The sequence below is a fragment of the Hippopotamus amphibius genome, chromosome 9, assembly GCF_030028045.1.
Source record: "Hippopotamus amphibius kiboko isolate mHipAmp2 chromosome 9, mHipAmp2.hap2, whole genome shotgun sequence".
Classification (NCBI taxonomy): Eukaryota; Metazoa; Chordata; class Mammalia; order Artiodactyla; family Hippopotamidae; genus Hippopotamus; species Hippopotamus amphibius.
This window is the reverse complement of record NC_080194.1, coordinates 3,584,286-3,605,886: the sequence shown is the minus strand read 5'-3', so window position 1 is coordinate 3,605,886 and position 21,601 is coordinate 3,584,286. Positions and strand designations below refer to the sequence as shown.

The 21,601-nt window shown below is 45.6% G+C and overlaps 1 pseudogene; it reads left to right on the top strand.

The window, feature by feature from the left end:
• Positions 1–2,168: 2,168 nt before the first annotated feature.
• The window catches only part of LOC130860246 (coiled-coil domain-containing protein 66-like), a 35,381-nt pseudogene continuing 15,948 nt past the window's right edge, over positions 2,169–21,601 (top strand).

Sequence of the window (21,601 nt, the reverse complement as noted above, 5' to 3'; positions counted from 1 at the left end):
GGATAGACAAGGAGAGGCTGAAGGAGTTTAATCAGCAATTAAAAGCTAACTTTTTTTCTTCTCTGACTGACGTAGCTAGGACTTCCAAAACTACGTTGAATAAAAGTGGTGAGAGTGGACATCCTTGTCTCATTCCCAATCTTAGAGGAAATGCTTTCAGCTTTTCACCATTGAGTACAATGTTAGCTGTAGGTTTGTCATATGTGAGCTTTATTATGTTGAGGTATCTTCCCTCCATGCCCACTTTCTGGAGAGCTTCTATCACACATGGGTGTTGAATTTTGTCAAAAGCTTTTTCTATATCTATCGGGATGATCATGTGGCTTTTATCCTTCAGTTTGTTCATGTGGTTTATCGCAGTGATTAATTTGCGGATACTGAAGAATCTTTGCATCCCTGGGATAAATCCCACTGGGTCATGGTGTATGGTCCTTTTAAGGTGTGGTTTAATTCGGTTTGTAGTATTTTGTTGAGGATTTTTGTGTCTATGTTCATCAGTGATATTGGTCTGTAATTTTCTTTCTTTCTTTCTTTCTTTTTTTTTTTTTGTGGTATTTTGTCTGGTTTTGGTATCAGGGTGATGGTAGCCTCATAGATGAGTTTGGGAGTTTTCCTTCCTCTGCAATTTTTCGGAACAGTTTCAGAAGAATAGGTGTTAGCTCTTCTTAAAATGTTTGATAGAGTTTGCCTGTGAAGCCATCTGGTCCTGGACTTCTGTTTGTTGGGAGTTTTCTCATCACAGTTTCAATTTCAGTACTTGTGACTGACCTATTCATATTTTCTGTTTCTTCCTGGCTCAGTCTTGGGAGATTTTACCTTTCTAAGAATTTGTCCATTTTGTCCATGTTGTCCATTTTACTGGCATAGAGTTGCTTGTAGTAGTCTTTTATGATTCTTTATATTTCTGTGGTGTCAATTGTAATTTCTCCTTTTTCATTTCTAATTTTATTGATTTGGGTCCTCTCCCTTTTTTCCTTGATGAGTCTGGCTAAAGGTTTATCAGTTCTGTTCATCTTTTCCAAGATCCAGCTTTTAGTTTCATTGATGGTTTGTATTGTTTTCTTCATTTCTATTTCATTTATTTCTGCTCTAATCTTTATGATTTCTTTTCCTCTAGTAACTTTAGGTTTTGTTTGTTCTTTCTCTAGTTGCTTTAGGTTAAGGTTAGGTTGTTTATTTGAGATTTTTCTTGTTTCCTGAGGTAAGATTGTATTGCTATAAACTTCCCTCTTAGAACTGCTTTTGCTGTGCCCCATAGGTTTTGAATCATCGTGCTTTCATTTTCATTTGCAGCACTGTTTACAATAGCCAAGACATGGGAGCAAGCTAAATATCCATTGACAGAAAATGGATAAAGAAGATGTGGTATATATACACCACATCATATACATATATATACACATATATATGATGGAATATTACTCAGCAATTAAAAAGAATGAAATAATGCTATTTGCAGCAACATGGATGGAGCTAGAGATTGTTATACTGAGTGAAGTAATCAGACAGAGAAAGACAAATATTGTTTGATATCACTTATATGATACAAATGAACTTATTTACAAAACAGAAACAGACTCACAGACTTAGAGAAGGAACTTATGGTTACGGAGGGAAGAGTGGGAGGGATACTTACAGAGTTTGAGACTGACATGTACACACTTCTATATTTAAAACGGATAACCAACAAGGACCTGCTGTATAGCACTGGAACTCTGCTCAATATTATGTAACAACCTAAATGGGAAAAGAATTTGAAAAGGAATAGATACATGGATATGTATAACTGAATCACTTTGCTGTACACCTGAAACTAACACAACATTGTTAATTAACTACACTCCAACATAAAATTAAAAAATTAAAAAAAAAAAAAGCTAATTGTGAAACCCAGAGGGCCTCTCGGCAGCTTAAAAGAGACTCTAAGGTGGGTCAGGCCATGAACTTGGGGGAATGTGGGTTGGATCCTTGGTCAGGGAACTAAGATCCCACACGTTGCAGGACAACTAAGCCCATGTGCCACAACTAGAGAAGAGAAAACGCAACACCGCAACTAGAGAGAAGACCGTGCACCACAACGAAAGATCCTGCATGCCACAATGAAGACCCAGCACAGCCAAAAATAAAAACCAATCAATCAATTAATTAAAAAACCCCATAGAGATGGTTTAAAGCTTGAAACTGAATTATTGAATGGAAAAACCAAGCTAATTATTGTCTCCATGTGAATGTAAATCAAAATTTTCTGTAAAGATGGGAAATAAGACCAAGATTGCAAAACGTCCTTTAAGAACTAAACAAACTGGGTACATTCTAAAATCACAAAAGACTTGTGTCAGGAGTGAAAAACTTTTGCAAAAGGAGAGAATTGGTTCAGAAACTTCACTGGCAAAAGGTGAAAAAAATAGTATGACTTTTTCACCCACTAAGGATTTGTGCAAGCAGTATGCAGATAAAGACTGTCTTCATAGCCAGAAAGAAATTTCACCTGCAACACCTAATATACAGAAGACTAGAAACACCATAAATACATTTGTAGTAGCTAAACAGAAGCCTCGCAAAAAGCATATCACAGCTGAAAATATGAAGAGCATTTTGGTGTGTCTAACACAAGACCAACTACAACAGATCTTGATGACTGTAAATCAAGGAAATAAATCTATTTCCCTGAGAATGGAAAGAAGGAGGAAACAAGTCAGTATAATTTAAACAATATTCCTGATCAACCAAAGGACTAGAACATCATGGGAATTCTCCAAAAAACCAGGCTGTTTCATCTTTTCAAGATAAAAAAAATCTGTTTTAAATAAAAATCAGGTGACATCTAATCAATATGAGCAAAAGATTGCCACAGAGGATGTATGGAAACCAGCTGATAGATGCAGTACTCTAGGAGGAAGAGAACGTGAGAGGTTTGTTGGAAGCAAAAAAAAAAGCCCAGTGGAGGAAAGAGCTTCGTAGGACATTATTTACAGATGAACAGGTTACTTTAAAGAAGAAAGAAAAAGAACCTTCTGAAAAATGGAATAATGCATGGAAAAAATCTGAAAATGATAAAATAGTATGGGAAAAACTTCAAATTCTTGATCAGTCTAAGACTTCTGCTAGCTCTTCTAGCATTCTGTCACAGTCTCCCAGGCAGGTAATGGTGATCCAGGCTGACGGGCACTCACTACCTAGAGCTAGTTGGATTTTAGAGGGGGCTAAGCTGGTGCCACAGTGGTTAAGACCGGGTTCGATCCCTGGTCAGGGAGCTAGGTCCCATATGCAGGCAGCAACTAAGGGAGCCAGCAAGCCTCAGCTAAGGAGCCCACGATCCACAACTAAGGAGTCCACCTGCTACAACTAAGACCTGGCGCAACCAAATAAATAAATATTTTAAAAAATTATAACTTACAGGAAGTGACTTAAAAAGAAGTAAACAGCTTGAATAATTCTATAAAAAAGAGAGATAGAGAGAGACTCTAATTGCTTGATGCTGGAAGGCAAGAAAATTTGAGGATCAGGTCTAGGACTTCTACTCTTTAGGGTAGAAGAGCTCCAGGAAAGGAGTTTCTATGAAAGGTCAGACATTTAGGAAGGAGTAGGACCCTGAGATAAGAGGGGATATCTGGGTTGATACACCTGAAAATCTTTTGTTTCCAGATGACCTTGAATCTTCCGGCCACTGCTTGATGGCAATGCTGAGGCCTCTGACTTATAGGCAATATATGGCTCCCTTCGAATGTACCCCTACCTCCCCTCCTGATCATCAGACCAATAACTAGCATTAGTCCTCAACATAACTCAGGCAGGGATGTGCTGGACCTTCTAAGAGGGGAAAGAGACTATACTCTGAAGGAGTAGAGCCCACCAGAGTTGGTTAAGAGAAAATGGCATCCCTAGGGCTGGACAGGCAACCAACAAGGGTTTTGCTTAATTTATACAATGACATTTAAGAAAGAAGTATCAGGAGTCTGAGAGTAGCCACCCAATAAAAAGCCATGATCCTTTGACCAGTTTCTGATCCTGAGCCAGTCTTCAGACCAAATCCATTGGCTGAAGAAGAGGCTGGGTCTCCGGAAGGAAGGAGCCTGTGACACAATGGCTCATGTATATGATAAGGATTTCCCCAGCCCTTCCACCAAAGGGACCTACGACCATTTACGTGGGTAACTGAACACTAGGGAAAGAGGTATTCCTAAACATTTTGAGGACTGCTAAACACGGGGCATGAGCTGACCCTGATACTCGGGGACTCAAAACATCATCATGGGTCTTCTGCTGGAGTGAGTGCATGTGGGAGCTGGCCCCAGTGTAGAGCGGGTCTGTTGGGTCTGTGGTCTTACTCAAGTCATTTTCCTGGTCCCCAAATTTATCACTGGAAGTCTATACTTAGAAGTTGGCAGAACACATGGGTTCCTTGGCGTGTAAAGTAAGATCCAAGTGTAGAGTTTTGAAATTGGCCCCCTTATCCCAAGCAAGATAGTAAATAAAAACACAATATTGTATCCCAGGGTTGGAGGGTGGGTAGGGGAAACGGCAGCAATTGGTGTCACATTAGTTCTAAAGGATGCATGGACGGTGATCTCCATCCTGTTTCCATTTAATTCACCAGCCTGGCCCCTGCAAAAGCCAGGCAGATCCTGGGGGATGACCATGGATTACTGCAAACTTAACAGAGTAGTGGCCCCTATTGCAGCTGCTGTGCCAAGTGTGGTTTCCCTGCTAGAAGAGATTAGTATGGGCTCCAGGAAATGACCTGAGATGAGGGTGTTATTTCCCAGGAGGGTCAGGAACAGTTTGCATTCACTTGGAAGGAGCAACAGTATACATTTGCTGTCTGGCCCCTGAGGATATGTTCATTCTTCCACCCTCTGTCATAATATAATCTGAAGAAGCTGTACCATCTGGACAGCCTGCATAGCATCACATTAGTCTTCTAGGTTGATGACATCATGTTAACCAGACTAGATGAACAACAAGTAGCAAATGTATCGGAAGACTTGATATAACATGTGCTCCAAGGAGTGAAGTTTAGGGATCCAGTCTGGTCCTGGTCTAAAGCATACCAGACATTCCCTCTAAAGTAAAGGGCAAATTATTGCATCTCACACCTCTCACCACTAGGGCAGAAGAAAAATGCCTGGTAAACTTCTTCAGGCTTAAGAGGCAGGATATTTTACATGTGTCCTGTCCATATATCGAAATACATGAGAAGCAGCCAGCTTTCAGTGGAGACCAGAGCAGGGTCTGTCTACAATACACCTGGCCTGTAGTGTAAGAAGTCCAGGTGCTTGGGCCATATGACCCAACAAACTATATGGTACTGGAGCTCTCCAAGGTGGGGAAAAAATACTACGTAGATTTTAAGGTGAGCCCCAATAGGAGACTCTCGGGGTAGATCTCTGAAGTTCTGGAGCAAGTTCATGCCATCTGCAGTGGAAAAATATACATCTTTCAAATGGTACTGTGCCCTGATAGTACCCAACCATGGACAGCAAGTCTCCAGGTAGCCAGAGCTGTCCATCATGAGCTGAGTTCAGACAGCACTGCAAAACTTTAAGTTTGGCCCAACAGGACTAGAGGGTACAAATGAACGGACAGGCAAAAATCCCAGATCCCCACATCATCCACCCCTGTTCCACCCACCGCATGTCCATATGCAGGGTCCTCATAAATAACCGAGGGTAGGCGATGGCGGTGGTGCTGAGCAGGGAGATTAGCCCAGGGTCTCTGCACAGGTGGGTGAAGGAGAGTGTGCAGAGCCTGAGAGGACAGCAGTGCTGTGCTGGTAAGACAGTGCCAACCGTCCGGAAATATGAGCCCCGCCGCCCTGCCGGCACAGTTAGAACACAGGAGAAACTGCTGCTGCTGAGAGGCAGGGCTGCAGCGAGGGGTCATCCCTTGGGCCCTCACTCCTCAACTGGGAGATGAGGCTGATAATAAGGATGTCCCCCCGTGAAGCTGCCATGAGCATCCATGAATGATGGGTTAAAGGGTACCACGTGGGACCAGGAACATAGCCAGTGAGTGCAAGCCTGGGGGCAGAGGTGGCTGAGCTATGCTCCCCTTCCAGAGTACAGCGTCATTGCTGGCAAACAGCAGGCCAGCCGAGGACTGCATTTCCCAGCTCCCACGTCTGTGTGTGGTCACATGACTTGTTCTGGTTGGTGGCATGTGAGCCGCATGATGAGTTCCTTCAGTCTGGGCCCACAGAATCCCTTGCGGTGGCCTCCACATCCTCCCTCTTGTGTCTCTGGCTGAATGTTGGTGCCTGGTGTGACCTTTGAACCTAGGAGATGAAGAGGGCATAGCCTCCACCAACCTGGGTCCCTGAGTACATGGGGCTAACACCTCCCTGGTATCCTACTGCCATTTAGACTTTATGTGAATGAGAAATACGCTTCTATTATGTTAAACCACTAAGATCCTGGGATTTGCTGTGTTTTTAACATACACTAACTTTACCTTAATTGATCTAGTTGTCAAGGATTACTTAGTCATCTGATCATCCTGAAAATCCAACCCGAGATATAAAATGGACTTGAGGCTCAGAGAGAAGCCTCAACAAATCTGAAAATAGGAGGATTGGGTGGTGCATCAGTTATCCCCCTCAGGTCCCAGGACTGACCCTGTTGGGACAGTTTGGGGCATACAGCCTCGATGTTGTACCTGGGCTAAATGAACATATCCACCATGACAGATCCAATCCTATGTGCTGACTCTATCCTTGCTTTATCTCCCAGAACCCTATGGCTACCAAGTTTATGTTCATTTTACAGAGAAGGAGCCTCTGTAAAAACCTCACAGAGACGTTCCATGATTTGCTGAAAGTTGTACAGCAGGAGAGCGGGGGAACTGAGATTCACGGCGAAGGCTCCTGAAGCCAAGTCACACTCTCAAGCCCTGTGTTGGCCTTTCTTCCTAAGCTGGTGGGAGCTAAGTGGATTGCCAGGCTCATAAGGAGATTTTTTGTTTCAACAATGAACCATTGCCCAGGAGGTGGCTAAAGCTATCCTATTAAGATGCTTAGAATCAAATTTGTACAATTAACAGAGAAGGTCCTGAAGAGAGGGCTCTAATTATGATTCTGGGGCCAAGATGCCTGCAGGATTTGGGTTAGAAAACAGAGAAAGAGAGAGTGACCTGGCTTATTTTCTCCTCTCACTTTCTCTCTCTGGCCAACACCATTAATGTGTCCGGCCTTTTTTATTCTTGGCTCTTAACTGCAAACAAAACAAAGCAAAACAAAATAATGAAGCTTGTTTATTATTTTTCAGATTTGGAGATTTGTGGGTTCACCATTAAATAATGTTATTAGGGGATTAGGACAAGGGTGAACTCTCATTACAAATGTCAATATCTTTGGGTCGTAAGTACCTTAAGAGCCATCTAAAGGAGTCTGGATTTCATAAGCTAACATCACTAATATGGCATATTAAGATCTGTGTCTATTATCTGTGGCCACAATAATGCTGATTTACAACCACAAAGACTTGGATGGCTACAACAATAATCATGTATTTGGCCCAAGAGCCTATGGGGTTCCATTGATGTGGGTGGGCTTGGCTGACCTTGGCTGGACTTGCTCGTGCATCTGCTGCCAGCCACGGGTTGTCTGGGCAGCTTCACCTTGGCTGAGTCCGTGCACATGTCTGGAGCTGGCTGGCTCCCGGATGATCTAGGCTGGCTTCATCTGAGATGACTGGACTGACTCAGCTCTGCTGCATGGGTCTCATCCTCCGGCAGGACAGTTCAGAATTCTTCTCATGGCAGGTGCAGGGACACAAGGGAGAGGAAGTGGAAATATGCAGGTTCTTCTTGAAGCAAGTTGACCCTTGAACAACATGGGTTTGGACTGCATGGGGTCCTCTTACACATGGGTTTGTTCAATGGTAAATTCTATAGCACTGCAGATCCATGGTTGGTTGAATCTGTGATGTGGAGCCACGGGTATGGAGGGTCTGTGGGTAGAAGGGACCTGTGTGTACAAAGGGCCAACCATAAGTTATACTTGGATTTTTGACGGCACAGAGGGTCAGTGCCCCTAAGCCCCATGTTGTTTAAGGGTTGACTATATAAGCTTGCACCTGCTAACATTCCATTGGTTAAAGCCGGTCACATGTCTGAGCCACAGTCAGAGAGGCATGACACTAAAAAGGTACAAAACAGAGTGCAGACATGAGAAGGGGTAAAGAATTAGGCAAAGGGTGGGGAGGTGGAGAGGGGGTGGAGGCGTTAACACCACTGATCTACCATGAAACCTCATTTATTGTTTATTTACCGTGAGCCATGTCCTAGACCAGATCCTCTATATATGATCTTTTTTTTTTTTTTTTTTTTTAGATCTTTTTAGGAGTCCCTGGTATGTTTCTTTTTTTTTTTTTTTTTTTTTATATTTTTTTGGGGGTACACCAGGTTCAATCAACTGTTTTTATATACATATCCCCGTATTCCCTCCCTTCCTTGACGCCCCCCCCTCGAGTCCCCCCCACCCTCCCTGCCCCAGTCCTCTAAGGCATCTTCCATCCTCGAGTTGGACTCCCTTTGTTATACAACAACTTCCCACTGACTATTTTACAGTTGGTAGTATATATATGATCTTTAATATGACCATTACCATTCTGTCCCTGACTTAGAACCTCAGAGAGGTGCAGTAAGTTGCCTAGGGTCACACAGCTAGTAAACAGCAGAGCTGAGATTACAATTCCAGGCCTGCTGCTGCAGTAGGTGATCTTCCCACATCAGCACATGACTTGGATGTAAATATTTTTATTGCTAATTTTGAGGCTCTATCATACTGTAACAGCTTAAATTTCTACCTTAAGCAGAAGATCAATCTAGAAGGTTTGAGCCTTTGTTGGTTTGTTAGGGTGACCATTTGAAATATAAAATTTTGATATAAAATGATTACTCCCAAATAACAAGAATAACAGCAATAGTAATAACAACAAGAATTTATCATGTGACAAGCACTTAGGCTTCATACCTTACGATGCAGGTATCATTTCTCCTTCCGTTTTACAGATGCTCACAAGAGGCAGATCTGGGCTCCAAAACAGGCAGGATGGTGCCAGACCATCATGGCTCCCTTCCTTGGTTATTAAGTAGAATTTAAGGTGTTTGGGAGCCACTTTGGGGACAGTCGGGTATGTCCCATGAGCCTCTCCCTCTCTGCCTTCACGGCCCCCTCTTCGTCTTATGTGATTGATCTCCTCGGGCAGGGATGAACCAATCCTGTGTGGGGTGGGAGGGTGATGGGTGGATGGGAAGGTACCAAAGCCACAGCCAGGAAATTGTGCTAGAAAATGGAGGGGGGGGGGGTCTTCCTCATGGGGTGAATAGGCACCAGCCACGGGGACCTGACTTCTTGGCGGTGTAGCCTCCAAGATGGATGGCCATGGCCTTCAGGGCTGGACAACCTCTTCTCAGGCCTTTGAAGCTGAAAGCAGAACAAATGTGAGCCGGCCGCCCAGCCACAGCTGCCTCTCATTAGGGCCTGCTTCCTCCAGCCCAGGACAAGGTGGACCCGTGAGGTAAGCCGGGGCAAACACCAGATGTGTCCGCCATAGCTGGCTGGGAAACCTTGCTCTTGACTTCTTGCCCCCAGACCTACTTCCCAGCCCCCACCCAACATGCCCCTGGTTCCTCAAGCCAGAATCTAAAGTCCAAATGGGTCCTCCCTCCCCATCACCACCACTTCCCCCCACATATCCAAGCCATCAGCAGATCCCATCAACGCTACTTTTAAAACACTCCTTCTGTTTGACCACTCTCCCCATCTCCACCGACATCACCTGACCCAGGCCACGTGCTGCATCTCTCCTGGACTACTGCACTAGCCTCCTGGTATGAATTGAAAAATTCAAAAATTTCAAATTCATATGTTGAAGTCCTAGACCCCCAAACCTCAGAATATGACCTTATTGGGGAATAGATCCTTAAAGATGTAATTTGTCATGATGAGGTCCTACGGGAGTAGGATGTGCCGCTAATCCAGCATGACTGGTGTCCTTATAAAAGGGGGAAATTCCGACACAGACATGCATGCAGGAAGAAAGTCATGTGCAGATGGAGGCAGAGATGAGGGTGATGCTTCTATAAGCTAAGAAATGCCAAGATGTCAGCAAACCATCAGCAGTTAGGGGAGAGGCAGGAGCCGATTCTCTCTTCCAGCCCTCGGAAGGAACCAACCCCGCCCATACCCTGATCTCAGACCTCCAGGCTCCAGAAGTGTGAGATGATACATTTCTGTTGTCTAAGCCTCCCAGCTGGTGGCTCTTTGTTGTGGCAACCCTGGCTAGTGGGTATACCTCTGAACTGGACTGTCTGCTTCCTCTCGTGCCTCTTTCCCCAACCCACTCACACAGTATACTCCACAGAAAGTGGTTATTTTAGAATTCCAGCTGGGAACCTGTAATTATCCTGCACTCACCGAGGCCTGTAAGGCCCTGGGAGACCTGGTCCTGCTGAGTTCTCCAGCGTCTCCTCTTCCTCTTTCTCCCAGGGTCACTACACACCACTCACACTAGCCTCCATGGCAGTCTTTCTTGTTTTCTGTTTTTTTGGCCACACCATGCGGCATGTGGAATTTTATTTCCCTGACCAGAGATCGAACCTGGGGTCCCAGCTGTGAGAGCGCCAAGTCCTAACCACTGGACTGCCAAGGAATTACCCCTCCATGTCAGTCTTGAACATGCCAGGTTCCTTCCAGCTAAGGGCCTTTGTACATGCGGCACCCTCTCCTCTCTTTCAAGTCTGTGTGGTCACCTTGTCTAGAGAGCCAGGGAGACATGCACACCAATGACATCACTAGGACAAGGAGGAGGATGCTGTTGGAGAAAGTGGAGGAGAGGGGAGGATGCTGATGGAAGGCTGAGGGGCCTGTGCTCAGTTCACAGCCTCTGAGAGGAGAGGTTTGTTTGCCAGGGATTGTCACTTTTTGAAGTGAAGACCCAGATTCCTACCCCAGTTCTTCTCTAGGTGTTTGTGTAACCTTAGATGAGTCTCTGGGATGGTGATGTGGACCTCAGTTTACCCATCTGTAAAACAGATCTGTACATGACCTCATTCAATTCTCCTGACAACAGTGTAAGCTGGGTACCATCTCAATGATAGGTGCTGTTGGCGTCTTCATTTGTTATCGGGGGAAACTGAGGCTGAGGTCAATGAAGTCACTTGCCCAGGTTACCCAGCACGAGGAATGGCAGAGCGGGGATTTAAACCTGCGTCTCCTTGGCTCCAGAATTCACATCCTTGGCCACTGTGCTATAGTGGCTCCAAGAAGCTGGGCCTATGACTGTCTACGTCTGTAAAATGGACAGATGTCTGTGGAGGTGGGGTTACAAAGCACTGGGTGAATTCATCCAGTGTGATTCCATGGAGGCTTTCTAAAAGGGGAAGTGCATCTAGATGCAAACCCAGATGAAAAGCACCCCACAAGCACACACGCAATAGGTAGTGTACACACACTGTTTGCCCTCTGCTCTGTGGCTTAAGCAGGAGAGAAACCCCCAAACCCACAGGCCACACTCTGTGGATTCTCCCCACATGGTCAGTGGTTGCCGCTCTTGGGGAGAGGGAGAAACAGCCAGGGTAACCTCTGAGATTCTGTCAAGATGGAGATGTTTCCAACGGACACAGGGTCCCATGTTTTCAACTTTATACCGGCTCTGAGTTTAAAAACAAGTCATGTATGCAGGATTACAAAATCAGTATGCTTGGAGCAAAGTGTGAATCCACTGTAAACAAATGACTTTTAAACATTCCTTATGCAGATTGCATATTATTCATGGGAAGTCCCTCAACACAGCTTATCTGCCACCTAAAAAGAGCAGCTACTGAGCAACGTCCAGCCTGTGGAGGGTGCCAGGCTCTGGGCTAAGACCCTGACACACACCCTCGCGTAGCCCTCAAACAGTCTTCTCAGATGGATAGCAGCCTCCCTGTACCCATTTTACTGAGAAGGAAACTGGGCTTCAGTGACGGTGGACCATCACACTGGGAGCAGGGCAGGCTGATAAGTGACACGTAATTTGTAGGCTTTTCTATAACCTTCTTAACGCTTTGACACTCCCCACCTCTTACCTCTGAGTACTGTACCTTTTGGCTTTAAGTAGCCTTTCGCTGTGGTCCCCAGGGAGGTGTCGCAAGCCACCAAGAAAGACCAAAGTTTCCAACATTTGATAATTTGCTGTGATTTACGTAAAAAAACTAAGCAATTTGGGACGAGGGTTTGCTTCAGGAACGGCAGGGTTTGGGGGAGGTAGCAGGTGGCTTTGTGTCAGAATGGGGGCTCTGCCCGCGCTGGAGCAGAATCTGGAGAAGGTGGGAAGAACAGCCTCCTTTAAGCTGGGAGATGGGCAGGCAGAAGGAGGTGGCGCCTTGCAGCTCAGGGGGAGCCCAGGCAAGCCTGGAGCGCGGCCCTTTGTTCCACAAGGAGTGACAATGACTGCACAAGGGGCCTGAGCCAGCATCGCCCAAGCAAACAGGGCTTGGAGCCAGAGTGGCCCCACAGTGTGGTGGAAAGCTTCTGTGGGACTCAAGCTGGCGAAATGACAGAAAGGCAGGGGCCCGACGCGGAGGAGAACCCCGAGCCCTGAGGAGCTGGCACGGGGAGGCTCGAAGGAGGCTGAGCTGCTTCTACGGACACCAGCCTGAGGGGCCGGCAGCTGAGAGCTGCGTCAGAAGGCTGAAGGATGGGGCGGTGGCCCCGGACTGAGTAATGCCTGCCTCCCACGGTGGCCCAGCGAGAGCCTGGGAAACTCACTGCTGTCGGTGCATCTGCCTGGATGTGACCAAGTTTTATTGCATGAGCACAATGAGGCCTCCGGAGAGAAATTCAGGTTTGTCACAAAAAAACAAAGTCACGTTTATTTGCACACCTGAGTTTATAGCCTGTAAAGCATATACCTGCTTTACTGTTCTACCTCACACTATGAGTTGGTTCCTGCTAGAATGTTCAGTTCTCTGCACACACACCCACCCTACACACGCATACACACACACACACACACACACACACACACACACACATTCAGGAGGGTCTCTCTGTGAGCCTGTGTGATTGGCAGAAAACGCCCCCCCCCACCCCCGCGAAATATGTCCTAATTCCAAGAACCTGCGATGGATCACACGATGGGAGAATTAAGGTTTGTCGCAGTTGAGGCTGCTGGTGATGGGCAGCTCCTGAATTCTGGGTCCTGTAGGGCAGGAACAAGCCACCACTTTCCTGGGCCTCTTTAGTCTTTTCCAAGGTGGGGCCACCCATCCCGCATCCCCCCACCGCCAAGGGTTGGCGTGCAGGCAGGGGGCTCCTGCCTGTACAGGCTCTAATGTGGGCTGGGAGAGGAAAGGGGCCGGGTAGGGCCTGCTGAAGTTACTGGCGAGCATCACACCTCATAAAGCAGCGTGCGCTAGAGCGCAGAGACGGATAGCCCTCCCGACTTTCATCTCCTGTCAATAAAGCATTATCAGCACTGAGCTGGGTTTTCGGCTCTTAATACCAGATGTGGTCCAAGGCCCATCCCCAGCAGGCTTCTTTCCCCCCTACCGTCTTCCCACGCAGGCCCTTCAGGGTGATGCTACGTTAGAGGAGGGAGAGGCACAAGGGGCCTTTCGAGACTGTGTCTTGAGTTCGCAGAAGCCAGGCCAGCGCAGCCAGGCTGGTGGAAGGTCACGGACACAGAGATCCCCGCCCCTGAGGCAGAGGGGGGACGGTAGCGCCTCCACCAAGGATCTGCCTGTGCTAAGAGGTGGAAGGGACATACCCTGGACTGGGTGCTGGGAGGCCTGGACCTCAGGCCTGTCCTTGACCTCAACGGTGACCTTGGGCAAGTTAATTTCTTTTTCTGGCCTCAATAGTCTTGGTAAAATAAGGCACTAGCTCTAGCTTCTTTTGCTAATTAGTCAATAATTATGTATTAAGTCTGTTGTACAAGCTGGTTTCTATTTAGTCTTGGGAGATGCTGGGTAGACAAAGAGCAGGGCTCCTGTTTTTATAAAGCACCCATTCTCATCCCAAGTAAAACACACACAGAAGCAAAATACCCAGAGTGTGAAAAATGCTGTGCAAGAAAGGAAACAGGATGCTATGCTAGAGGAAATCTTAGGGGAAGGAACCTCATTAGGAAGGTGGTTGGGGATGTCTTCTCTGAAGAGGGGTTGTTTGAGCGGAGCCAAGGGGGAAGATGAAGAGGAAAAGCATTCCAGGAAGATGGAACAATGAGTGCAAAGTCTCCAGGTGGGAACAAGCTTGGAGCAACACAGGAACCGGAAAGCCACTGTGGCTGGCACAGAGTGAGTTAGAGGGAGAGGAGTAGGAAGTGTATCTTTTTGAATTATGGTGTTCTCTGGGTATATGCCCAGTGATGGGATTGCTGGGTCATTTGGTAACTCTATTTTTAGTTTTTCAGGGAACCACCATACTGTTGTCCATAGTGCCTGTATCAATTTACATTCCCACCAACAGTGTAAGAGGGTTCTCTTTCCTCCACACCCTCTCCAGCATTTACTGTTTGTAGATTTTCTGATAATGCCTATTCTAACCAGTGTGAGGTGATACCTGATTGTAGTTTTGATTTGCACTTCTCTCATAATTAGTGATGTTGAGCAGCTTTTCATATGCCTCTTGGCCATTTGTATGTCTTCTTTGGAGAAATGCCTATTTAGGTCTTCTGCCCATTTTTGGATTGGGTTGTTTGTTTTTTTGATATTGAGCTGGATGAACTGTTTATATATTTTGGAGATTAATCCTTTGTCTGTTGAGTTGTTTGCAAATCTTTTCTCCCATTCTGAGGGTTGTCTTTTCGTCTTGCTCATAGTTTCCTTTGCTGTACAGAAGCTTTGAAGTTTCATTAGGTCCCACTTATTTATTTTTGTTTTTATTTCCATTACTCTAGGGGGTGGATCAAAAAAGATCTTGCTGTGATTTATGTCAAAGAGTATTTTCCTCTAGGAGTTTTATAGTGTCTGGCCTTACATTTAGGTCTTTAATCCATTTGGAGTTTATTTTTGTGTATGGTATTAGGAAGTGTTCTAATTTCATTCTTTTACATGTAGCTGTCCAGTTTTCCCAGCACCACTTATTGAAGAGGCTGCCTTTTCTCCATTGTATATCCTTGCCTCCTTTGTCATAGATTAGTTAACCATAGTTTATCTCTGGGCTTTCTATCCTATTCCATTGATCTATATTTCTGTTTTTGTGCCAGTACCATACTCTCTTGATCACTGTAGCTTTGTAGTATAGTCTGAGGTCAGGGAGCCTGATTCCTCCAGCTCTGTTTTTTCCCAAGTTTGCTTTGGCTATTTGGTGTCTTTTGTGTCTCCATACAAATTTCAGGATTTTTTTGTTCTAGTTCTGTAAAAAATGCCATTGGTAATTTGATAGGGGTTGCATTGAATCTGTAGATTGCTTTGGGTAGTACAGACATTTTCACAGTGTTGATCCTTCCAATCCAAGAACATGGTATGTCCCTCCATCTGTTTGTGTCTTCTTTGATTTCTTTCATTAGTGTCTTATAGTTTTCTGAGTACAGGTCTTTTACCTCCTTAGTTAGCTTTATTCCTAGGTATTTAATTCTTTTTTTTGCAATGGTGAATGGGATTGTTTCTTTAATTTCTCTTTCTGATCTTTCATTGTTAGTGTATAGAAATGCAAGCTATTTCTGTGTGTTAATTTTGTATCCTGCAACTTTACCAAATTCACTGATTAGCTCAAGTAGTTTTCTGGTGGCATCTTTAGGATTTTCTATGTATAGTATCATGTCATCTGTGAACAGTGGCAGTTTCACCTCTTCTTTTCCAATTTGGATTCCTTTTACTTCTTTTTCTTCTCTGATTGCTGTGGCAAGGACTTCCAAAACTATGCCGAATAGTAGTGGCGAGAGTGGACATCCTTGTCTTGTTCCTGATCTTAGAGGGAATTCCTTCAGTTTTTCACCATTGAGCATGATGTTTGCTGTGGGTTTTTCATATATGGCCTTTATTATGTTGAGGTATGTTCCCTCCATGCCCACCTTCTAGAGAGTTTTTATCATAAATGGGTGTTGAATTTTGTCAAAAGCTTTTTCTGCCTCTATTGAGATGATCATATGGTTTTTATCCTTCAATTTGTTAATATGGTGTATCACATTGATTGATTTGCATATATTGAAGAATCCTTGCATCCTTGGAATAAACCCCACTGTATCATGGTGTATGTTGTTGGATTTTGTTTGCTAGTATTTTGTTGAGGATTTTTGCCTTTAAATTCATCAGTGATATTGGTGTGTAATTTTCTTTTTTTGTAGTATCTTTGGTTTTGGTATCAGGGTGATGGTGGACTCATGGAATGAGTTTGGGAATGTTCCTTCCTCTGCAATTTTTTGGAAGAGTTTGAGAAGGATGAGTGTTAGCTCTTCTCTAAATGTTTGATAAAATTCACCTGTGAATCCATCTGGTCCTGGACTTTTGTTTGTTGGAAGATTTTTAATCACAGTTTCAGTTTCATTCCTTGTGATTGGTCTGTTCATATTTTCTATTTCTTCCTGATTCAGTCTTGGAAGGTTATACCTTTCAAAGAATCTGTCCATTTCCTCCAGGTTGTCCATTTTATTGGCATATAGTTGCTTGTAGTAGTCTCTCACAGTGCTTTTTATTTCTGTGGTGTCTGTTGTAACTTCTCCTGTTTCATTTCTAATTTTATTGATGTGAGTCCTCTCCTTCTTTTTCTTGATGAGTCTTGCTAGAGGTTTATCAGTTTTATTTATTTTCTCAAAGAACCAGCTTTTAGTTTTATTGATTTTTGCCATTGTTTTCTTTGTTCTATTTCATTTATTTCTGCTCTGATCTTTATGATTTCTCTCCATCTACTAACTTTGTGTTTTGTTTGTTCTTCTTTCTCTAGTTTCTTTAGGTGTAAGGTTAGATTGTTTATTTGGAATTTCTCTTGTTGCTTGAGGTAGGATTGTATTGCTATAAACTTCCCAAAAGAACTGCTTTTGCTGCATCCCATAGGTTTTGGATCTTTGTGTTTTTGTTGTCATTTTTCTCTAGGTATTTTTTGATTTTTCTTTGATTTCTTCAGTGATCTCTTGGTTATTTAGTAGCATATTGTTTAGCCTCCATGTGTTTGTGTTTTCTACAGTTTTTTTTTCCTGTAATTGATTTCTAATCTCATAACATTGTGGTTGGAAAAGATGCTTGATACAATTTCAATTTTCTTAAATTTACCAAGGCTTGATCTGTGACCCAAAATGTGATCTATCCTGGAGAATATTCCATGTGCACTTGAGAAGAAGTGTAGCATGCTGTTTTGGGATGTAATGCCCTATAGATATCTATTAAATCTAGCTATTTATTGTGTCATTTAAAGCTTGTGTTTCCTTATTAATTTTCTGTCTGGATGATCTGTCCACTGGTGTAAGTGGGGTGTTAAAGTCCCCCACTATGATTGTGTTACTGTCAATTTCCTCTTTTAGAGTTGTTAACATTTGCCTTATGTATTGAGGTGCTCCTATATTGGGTGCATATATATTTATAATTGTTTTCTCCTCTTCTTGGATTGATCCCTTGATCATTATGTAGTGTCCTTTCTTGTCTCTTGTAAGATTTTTTATTTTAAAGTCTATTTTATCTGATATGAGTATTGCTACTCCAGCTTTCTTTTGATTTCCATTTGCATGGAATATCTTTTTTCCATCCTCTCTGCTTACATCTTGGTAGTAGGAATGCTGGGAAGTGGCTCTTTATTCTAGGTGGCTACATGCCCAGCTAAGAATCAGGGGTTATATTATATACTGAAGAGGAAAGGGAGAATAGGTAGAGGTAGACACCTAACAACTCTGCCACTGCATATAAGGTGGGGAGTTCTCATTCAGAGCCCACCTCCTTGCTCCACCACTCAAAACTACACCAATGATAAACTGATCACTTACCCCATGAACCTAGCCTTCCCTATCTCAGGAATTGGCAACACTGTCCAGTCAGTTGCCCAAGACAGAAATTTGACAACTCTTCCCCCACATCCAGCAAAGACCCACATCTAACATATCACCATATCATTAGACTCCCCCAAATATTCCTGAATCTATCCTCGTCTCTCCATCTCCCCTGTCACCATCTTAATTAAAGGCCTATCTCTTCACTGGTCCACTGCAGTAGCCTCCAAATTGGTCTTCCTGCTTCCCTACCATCAGTTCACCACAAAGCCGCCATCATCATCAGTCTAAAGTCCTTCAGTGGATTTCTGGATAAAAATAATAAAGTCCTAGATCTATGACGTGGTCCTGTGATGACCAGGTTCTTATCTTACCTTGTTTCATCTCCTCTGTCTCCCTCCCTTCCTCCTTTCCTCTGTCTGTCTGACCGTCTGTCTTTCTTTCTCCTGTCACATTGGGCTTCTTTCAGGTCATCAAACATTCCAAACTCCTTCCTGTCACCAGGTCTTTGCACATGCAGGTCCCTCTTCCAGGAGTGCTACCTCTGCCTCCCTTCTCACCTGATGAAATCCTATCAAAGAGGGCCTTCCTACCACACTGTCCTAGATGATGTTATCTGCTCCCACATTGCCCTGTGTATCTCACACCTGACATTTATCTTAATTGCAATTAATTAATTGTTTCGTGTTTGCTCTCCTGCCAGAATATCCGCTCCTGGGTAGGAGGGAATGTATCATGTTCATAAAGAGGGGGTCTAGTAAATGGTTCAATGCACACGCTGAACCTCTCCATCAATCCCTGTACCCCGCCCTGCACTAGCAGATCCTCTCCGTCCTGAAGAAGGACGCGCAGACATCTGGAAGTTGAGAGACTGTTCCTGTTAACGGTGGGGCTCATCTCGTATGGGCTGCTCATTGCCTAGTGAAGCCTGTGGTTCCTCGAAGGGGCCTTCCCAGTTTCATGGGAGGCTGGGTTCTCAGCCACACACATGTGGCAGAGCCCATCTCTGGACATCTGCAGTGGGTTTAGGCCTCACTCAAGACCTCCAGCAGGAGAATTCCAGAAGGCCAGGGAGGGGAGCAAGGGGCCGGGGAAGGGGAAAGTGGGTTCTCTGCAGGGTGTGAAGGAAGCCAGGGTAGTTTACAGTGAGCTGCCCAGAGGCAGGCAGCCCCTGGGGCACCAGAAGCCTGCCCCACAGACAAATGCCTTTCTAGGCCTCTTTGGAGAGGCAAGTCTCTTGAGCTTTTAGAGTGTATTTCATCGAAACTTTGATTTGATCAGAGTGGCCGTGAGGGGCTGTGGACCAGGAGACCCCAGCTGAGGACTCACCCACGTGGCACCTCGTGCCTCCCGGGGCTGCTGCTCCACCCCTCTGGGCCTGCCCCAGCCTCTCCATCGGTCGAACTGGAAGACCCCGAGAGTCCTCACAATGGACTCTCAATTTGATAGAACGATGAGCTCTTGCCTATCTCTGAAACATGCAGGAGACTTACTTAGATGTGAATCCAACTACTCGTCAGGACAGACCAGGCTGTACTACGGGACCTGAGAGACCTGCACAGCTCAGGCGCTTGGCGTGATACCATCGTATTTCTCGCTCCGTAAACTCTGCCGTGTGTTAGCAGCAGCCTAGAACAGGTGGCTGCCTAGGGCCTGAGGCGGAGGAGAGAAAGGCAAGGAAGGGACGCTGGCTCTGACCGCCTCTGTCCGACAGGGACACCCAGAGTCCCCATTCAGGGTCCACCAGCCCAGGAGTCCTGGGGCCCCACCCCTGCTGCAAGGCATTCTGGGAGATGGAAGGCGCACTTGGAATATTTTGTGGATTCCGACTGTCTCTGACACACTCCACGACGTGATGTCGGGGTGAGAAAAACCTCTCACACTCAGAAGCCTGTGTGGCAACATACGAGCATCCAGCACTTTCCTGGTGCGTGTCCTGGAGCTGGGCTTCATCCCACAGCCTCTCCTTTGCACACACTCACTTCGGCTGACCCGCAGAGACCCTGGCCTCTCCTCTAGCATGCCACCCACCGGAAGAGCTGCCTGCTCCTCAGAAACATCTGGAACCCCTCTATCCCAGTGGGAGACGTGGAGCTGGCCACAGATGGTGTCTCGCCAATTCTGGGGCATCTGTGGTATGACTAAGGGGACATCTGTTCTCCCTTTGTCTGGAGTATGGTTAACGCACAGGAAAAAGGAGAGTGGTCTTTCAGCTGAAGAAAACATTTGAAATCCTGAACTGGTGACATTTGTCATGCCTTCTCCTGACACCCAGTCCCCCCACCTTTGCGTTCCGTTATTCAAGAGTCATTGCACACCAGACACTGGATGACACTTCAGAGTCTAGAGCCCCTAACGTGTGCAGAGCATCGTTCAGGGCGCAAGAGTACCGTGGAGGGGCCTTGCCTGGGGAGCCCGTCTAACTGGCTTGCTGAGATGAGTGATACGGCTGCTGAAGACCATGGCGACAGCTGCCATGTCCTGAGCGGTTGTGTAACCGGGCCCTGTGGTACCACACCGAGTGCCTTACGGGCGGGGTTGCCTTTGAGCTGCAAAGCAATCCCAGGGAAGCAAGAACTGTCATCCTCACTTGCTCAGTAACTCAGTGTCGCCAAGCCAGTTATGGTCTCTAGTGACTGTCAAGTTGGCGGAGATCTGCTCAGGGATGGCCGTGGCATCTGGCTGCGTTGGTCCTGTAGCGTGACGGAGGGCGTTATTCCTCACCACATAGCCTCTGAGCCTGGTTCTCCAGCCTTTGTCTGTGCAGAGTAGCCACCATTGGTTTGGGTCACTTACCACCAGGAGCTCTGTGTCGTTGCCCTCAGCCAGCAGGAAAATGTCCCAGCACATTGGGGGGTTGGGGCGTGGGGGCGGAATCCACCAGTCCCTCAATGTTGCCCTTTTTTCCTTTCCCTCTGTTGATGTGGTCCAAGGCCACATCAACTCTCCCAACATTATTTGTTTTTTAATTTTTATTGGAGTCTAGTTGATTTACAACATTGTGTTAGTTTCAGGTGTACAACAAAGTGAATCAGTTACCCACATACATATATCTACTCTTTTTTAGATTCTTTCCCCGTATAGGCCGTTACAGAGTATCAAGTAGAGTTCTGTGTGCTACACAGTAGGTCCTTATTAGTTATATATTTAAAAAATATAGCAGAGTGTATATGTCAGTCCCAGTCTCCCAACTTATTCCTTCCACCCCTCCCCTCCCCCCGGGAACCATAAGTTTGTTTTCTACATCTGTGACTCTGTTTTGTAAATAAGTTCATTTGGACCATTTTTTTTAGATGCCACATATAAGCGACGTCATGTGATATCTGTCTTTCCCTGCATTATTAAGTCGGCTGCCTACCTCGTCCTCTTCATTGTACCTCACATCGGACACGGACACCAGAGGGCGCTTTCTAACGTGGACGTCTGACCCTCACACCCCCACCTTCAAAGTGGGGTGAGCTGTTGGACAAAGAATCCCTCCTCCACCTGGAGGTCCAGGCCCTTCAGATCTCCCACTGCCTGCCTGCGGCCTCAGCTCCGGTCCTGCCTTCTCTCGGCCGCCTCCGGGCTGGTCTCCAAATGTGCCGTCGACCCTCAGGCCTCGGAGCATTTATTCAGTGTTCTATCCAGGGAACAGTTGTTGAGCGCTGAGCCCCATGTTGGTCCGTCTGCCTCCCTAGTGTCTAGCTTAGTGCCTGGAA